Source organism: Bactrocera oleae, chromosome 6, assembly GCF_042242935.1.
Source record: "Bactrocera oleae isolate idBacOlea1 chromosome 6, idBacOlea1, whole genome shotgun sequence".
Lineage (NCBI taxonomy): Eukaryota > Metazoa > Arthropoda > Insecta > Diptera > Tephritidae > Bactrocera > Bactrocera oleae.
Window position 1 is genome coordinate 35,377,008 of NC_091540.1, and position 6,794 is coordinate 35,383,801.

The following is a 6,794-nucleotide window of genomic DNA, read 5'->3' on the forward strand; positions in this document are numbered from 1 at the left end:
TGAGTTATACTTGTATATTCATAAAATTAATTAATTGAAGGAATTTTCCCGGATTTGATCCTTACAAAAGTATAAAATGTTGGGTTACACCCGAACGTAGCTCTTCCTTACTTGTTTTGCCATTTTAGGTTGCATTGACCTACGCCGCCGCATTTCAAAGCGTACTTTGTTACATACACCCTCGCACCTTAGTCCTGTCTCTCCACGTATACTTATGTAATGCATTTGCCCTCGTCGCACTCCAAAGTGAATATTACAACGTTCACAAGAAGTACGATAATTAAAAAGAAGCTGTAATCCTTCTTATGGGTTTGGATTTTTCTTACTTTTTTATACATTTTTTTCATTACGAGTCAGTTATTGTAAATGTTTACATGAATTCATTTGTATGCCGTCTATCCCTAGTTCATTGAGCACTGTTTAGTAAGTTTACAGCACATCTCCTCATAAATAAGTCCATTTTTTTAATAAATTTCACGAACCAGCCACAACTCATTATTTTCAAAGTTTAAAATTTTTTGAGTCCGAGCTTGAAAAGTATGATTTTAAGTTCTGCACTATACCGGTGTAAACATGTATGCATGTATGATAATATTTTAACCACGATATATATCTTGCAACATGTTGCTACAGAGTATAATATTTTTGCTCACGTAACGGTTGTTTGTATCACCTCAAACTCGATCTCGAGTCAGATATATTGTTATGTATATATACAAAAAAACAGGATGAAGAGACGAGTTGATATCCGGGTGACTTGGTACGGATCTTTCTTGGCACCATAAGAAGTTTGGTAATGTAGATGGGCGTAAACGGACTACTGCCACGCCCACAAAATGCCATTCATCGAAAACCAACAAATTGCCATAACTAAGCTCCTGTTATTTGGTTCAACTAAACGCAATAGGGAGGGGCATCTTCAATTTAAAAAATTTTGAATAAGTGTCCCGCCCTGTAATAGGCTTAATGTGCTTATCTCCTAAACCACTAAAGCTATAACCACCAAATTCCTTCTGAACAAATCATTTTAGCACGCTTACCGATGGATGGATGGATCACCCGCCCACTCCCCATATATCGGTTTTGATTACAATTACTTTAACTGCGATAACTCATTACATAAACAGGTCAGAGACTTAGAATTTTACACATAGGATATAAGGGTTATAGACGGCAATACAAAAATTAGAAAACGGGCGTGGCCCCGCCCACCTTTAGGTGAAAACCCATATCTCGAGATCTACTACTAAATAAAGTAAGCTGGCTGTAATCATTCAGTTCTATATACTCCTACCGTGTCCACCAATAGGCATGACGTGATTTTGACAGCTCGTGGCGGGCATGTTTGTTAACGAATTTGTGTCAAATTTTGTCCGCGTGTGAAAATTGTGCAAGACTATTACGCAAATTCAGGTTCTCCGAAAAATTTATAAATTCATGTTCATCGAAAAGTCATATTCTCATATTGAGGGATGAGTCAAATCTTCGTGTGATTCAGGAAACCCCAAAAATTTACCGTTTGGTGCTGATTGTGATTTACCGGCATTATCGGGCCTTATATCATTCGAAATGAGGCAGATCATTACCGTTACCTTCAATAGCGAACGTTATAACACGATGTTCACCAGCTATAGGCAATAGTGATCCGATCTAAACAATTTCAACCCATGCCAAATTTCGTGAGTTTGTATGGCAGCTAGGTATATGCTATGGTGACTCGATCTAAACAATTTCTTTGGATATTACAAAGTTACTTTGAACAATACCCCATGTTAAATTTGATGAAGATCAAATAAAAAAATTTTCCATACAAGCACTTGATTCGGATCGTTTAGCTTGTATTTTGGCTATATGATGTAAGGATCCGATCTGAATATTGTTTTCGGAGATTTCACCATTTCCAAAGCCATGAATTTTCAGCCCAGTCATTAAAGACGAACTTATTTACTGGGCGCCTCAAAAGGACCAAGTAGTATTACTTATTGACTATATGACCTAGTGGAACGAATTCATGATGAACCACATCACCTTTTTTTACCGAATATTACGTAGTTTTTTCGGTTTCAGTTTCCATAAAAAATGTTGAGAACCTTTGCTAACTCTCAGCCCGAGTCAAATTTGGTCATATGATAAATTTAGTAAATTTGTATACTTCACAAATAAAAATTGTACACACCCATATTGAAACGTTGCAAATTCTATAAAGAAATTATTTTCATATAAATAATCATCGTGACGGGCTGTGTCGATTTAGCTAGTATGTCCGCCGTTCTGTCTACGCGAAGTAATCTCTTGGTTTTTGATATATTGATCTGAAATTAGCTTAAAAGCTATTCACTTCGTCGGACCAATATAGGATATTATTTTTTTTATTCGACATATTACCCTCAAGAAATTCGGTATACATAGATCCAACGGTTTTCCGAAAGTGTTCAGATCAGATCACTATAAGATATAATTGGCATACAGACTGATCGATCAAAATCAAGATAAAGCTTGATTCGACTTAAAAAGTGTTTATATCAAACAACCAGCTTTCCATTAGATATAAGCCCTTTGCCGGTTACGTTTTCATATAGTTGTTATAAGAAATGCACCCGTGAATGCTATTAGAGCTTCGATGCAGCTGAACTTAATGGTTTTTGTATTAAATATGAGGAAAATTTTTACACCGCGACATCCCTCTTCCTTCTATTTGATTTATGTATTGTCTAGACTCTAGAATAGGGATGAGTGGCAAAATAACTTAAGGAGTAATTGCATTACAAGTAAGAAAGGACTAAGTGCTCATAATTCTGAAGACTGAAGTTCTTTATTATAAAAACTTTGTCAGTGAATTGAAGTTTCGCTGTTACCATATGCATTTATACAACCAACAACTGATCTGATAGTCATCCAATTGATGTACTTCTATTTTTGGCATTGATGCACAATTAACTAAAAGGCTTAGGGGAACATATGGATTGAATTCTTTAATTAATTATAAAAAACCACTTTATGCCATCGTTAGCAATCTCCTTGATTGACATTAAGGTAGGTAGGTAGGTAGGAGTCAGTTCATATCTGCTACGCTATCCTGCATTTGTTATAGATATTAGTCCGTTCTGAGCTATTTTAACATGTGTATTGAGCTCCGTCTTGATCGTTTTTTAGCGGGCATGGTATTATTTGTGCCTAAGATTCGTCAAGACAGGCTTCTGATTTGGTTAACTCGTTCTTGTGACTGGGAACCAAAGTTATGGATAAAAGGAGTTGACCTCCCAGTGAGCACTTGACATTAAAATTTCTATAGAAGAATAAGTAAGGAAGGGCTAAGTTCGAGAGTAACCGATTATTTTATACTCTTGCAACTTGCAAGGATCGAAGCAGGGGAAATACCTTCAGGTATTGGCAAAACTGTATATTAACAAATGTTGCAAAATAATTCAACACTTATTGTTCGAATGAGATATACTTGTATGGGATATAAACTCCACCGAAGGAGCTAAAATTAATATATTGAATTGATGTGGAAAACGTCAACCAGAGGATCGAAATTCAGTATATTAGGGATAAAATATAATCTTATATGGTAACTTTTAAGAAAACATGTCCTAAAATCTTTCTATTAGGTGTATGGGGGCTAAGTAAAGTATTGACCCGAATCATCTCAATTTTGACTCAAGGGTATATATTTTCAAGGAAACATTTTCCGCGAATTTCAATATCATATATAACAGATTGACCGACAAAATGCCAACCATACGCACTGGGGTCCACATATTCGGTATTTGGGGACTTGAACAGTTGTGGTCCGATTTTGACAATTTTATGGTATATTTATTGGTGCTTGATTTGTGTACTGGTAGTGCAAGAATCAGATGGAATTTAAAATTGTGCTGTATTGGAAGTAGGCGTGGTTGTAGTCCTCATGCATCCATTTTCACAGCGTAACAAAGGATCGTCCGGGTAATGTTATGTACCGAATTTGGTTAAAATTGGTCGAGTAGGAACGGAGATATCTCTTAAATGGCGCATTTAGTTATTAATTTCTCGCGGTAATATAAAGTAATATAAAGATTTTGAACTTTAAACCGCATATATCGGTCAATATGTGAGTTAAAATTGGGTGCAAACTTGACCTAGCCCCTACATAACTAATGCCAGAATTTTCGAACACCCGGCTAACTTTAATCCATATAGATTGGTGATGGTATGTGAGTTACCTTAATAAAACCCAAGGAGTTCAGTGTGTATTGATATGTTTAAAAATATATTCTCAAGTATACCTTAGCAATGTCAAAATTAATGCAATCAGCCCGTCCCTTACATTGTGCCCATGTACCCTATATAATGATTTACGTCTTTCCACCTGTTTAAAGTTTTATACAAATCGTTAACAAAACATTTTCGAGCACAACAAAAAGTCAAAAAGTTTTGAATACTGCATTAAGTTATAACTCATTGACAATGAAATACGTCGCTTTTTCGCTTAAATATTTACATGGGTGCCAAAATTAAACGTGACACTGACAGGCTATGTTTAAGAAATTGTTTACTTTTCCAAGCCCATGCGCCACATCTCAATACGCCAAGAGACTTAAAAAACGTAGCGCGCTAGCTTGAAGGGGGCGGCGAAATCTCTTATAAAAGATTATCTCGCTAAAAGGTGAAGAAAATAAGCATTTTCAGAACAATGTCAAGGACATCATCAGGTGACCGAGTTAGCCCCACACCGTCTATAAATTTATAATATATAATTTTTTTTTAAATGCATAGCTAATATTAGGGGGCTACTGTTATTAACTCAGAAATCGCTTCAACTCCTGGAAAAATGTTAGTACTTTTAAAGCGATTTAGCGAGAGGTCATTGGCTTCTTATACTAACTACTTTAAGCATTTTGATTGATAGAAAACGCCGTTATGATATAGTGACATATCACAAAATATAATATTATTTGGGATGAAGGAGACACTTCGAGACCAAACCAAAAACCACAGTGTGTGAGTATGAAACTTTGTTTCTACCTAGTTGAAATCCGAGTGAGGGACTGTCCGTCCGTCTGTCCAAGCGATAACTTTCGTACAAATTGAGATATCTTGACAAAACTTGGTACACATGTTTCTAGGTACAATAAAAATGTGGGTATCACCCTACCTACAAAATTTCCTTGTCAAAGAACCTATAATGGTTTTATGGTTGTCCATTTGCTGAATACCCAACATATTATATTAAATTTAGCCCTTTGATTGCTGAATTCTTACGAAAAAATTTTTAACTTTCTGATCATGTAGCTACAAAGGATAATAGTTTTGTTCACCTAACGGTTGTTTGTATCACAGGTAGGTAGGTAGGTAGAGTGGCTGTCTTACGACACACCTAGGCCTTTAGGAGGCCCATTGTGATATCACCGGGACTATGGTCCGATGGCTGCGATTCTTTCCCTATATAGAGCCGCGCAATCGCATAGAAGATGTTTAAAGGTCTCGTCCTCTTCTAATTTCTAACAGCTTCTACAATAGTCGTTATATGACGTACCAAGTCTACTTGCATGTCTGCCTATTAGACAGTGGGCTGTTAGTACTCCTACTAGAGTTCTTATATCATTCCGTTTGAATTTTAACAGTCGACATGTGCGGCTCATATTCCATTCATGCCACGTTTGCCTGCTAGTTGAGCAAGTCAGGGACTGATTCCACTGACACTCGGCTATTTTAATACATGTTTGTCGATTAAGTATCTATAAGTAGCCAGAGGCAAATATTTTATATGACCTCCTTACCAGAATATAATTATAGGGTGGCTGTTCTGGCTAGTTCATCTGCTACACAGTTCCCGGGGATGTCACTGTGTCCTGGGACCCATTGCAGGTTTACCGTGAAATAGGATGTCAGATCCGCTAGTCTTCGAAGAAATCCTATGAGACATCAGAGATTTCAAAGCCGCTGTTTATATATTAGGTCAAGTAAAACGTTTGTTCGGTTTTTATCTAAGAGATGGCGTTATTGTCCATAGTACTAGTGTTACGTGTCGCATCATGTCATACTATACGGCGCCGAAAACGTGTTTATTCGCGCTAACGATTTGTCTTTGACAGTTTTTCGATTGATTTACTCAGTACGTTGTGAGCGCTCGTCAAAGATGGACACCAACAAAGAGAAAATTCGCTATATTTTACAATTTTTCTTCGATCAAAGCGAAAAAACAGCCAAAGCGGCTGAAACCATTAATTTAGTTTATGCGCCCGATACTGTAAACGAACGTGTAGCACAAAAGTGATTTGCTAGGTTCCGTTCCGGTAATTTCGATGTCAAAGATGCACCACGTATCGGGAGGCCTGTCGTCGAAAATTGCGATAAAATCATGGAATTAGTGGAAACAGACCATCACGTGAGCACTTATTTAATTGATGAGAAACTAAAGATAGGCAAGAAAATCCTTTGGAACCATTTGCATAACCTTGGATTCAAAAAGAAGCTCGATGTTTGGGTGGCACACGAACTAACGCAAAAAAACATGATGGACCGAATTTCCATCTGCGAATCGCTGCTGAATCGCAACAAAATCGACCCGTTTCTGAAGCGGATTGTGACTGGCGATGAAAAATGGGTCACTTACGACAACATCGAGCGCAAACGGTCGTGGTCAAAGCTCGGGGAAGCGGCGGATTGACGGCCAGGAAGGTTTTGCTGTGTGTTTGGAGGGATTGACAAAGAATCATCTACTACGAGCTGCTCCCCTATAGCCTAACGCTCAATTCGGCCCTCTACTGCTAACAACTGGACCGCTTGAAGGCAGCACTCATCCAGAAGAG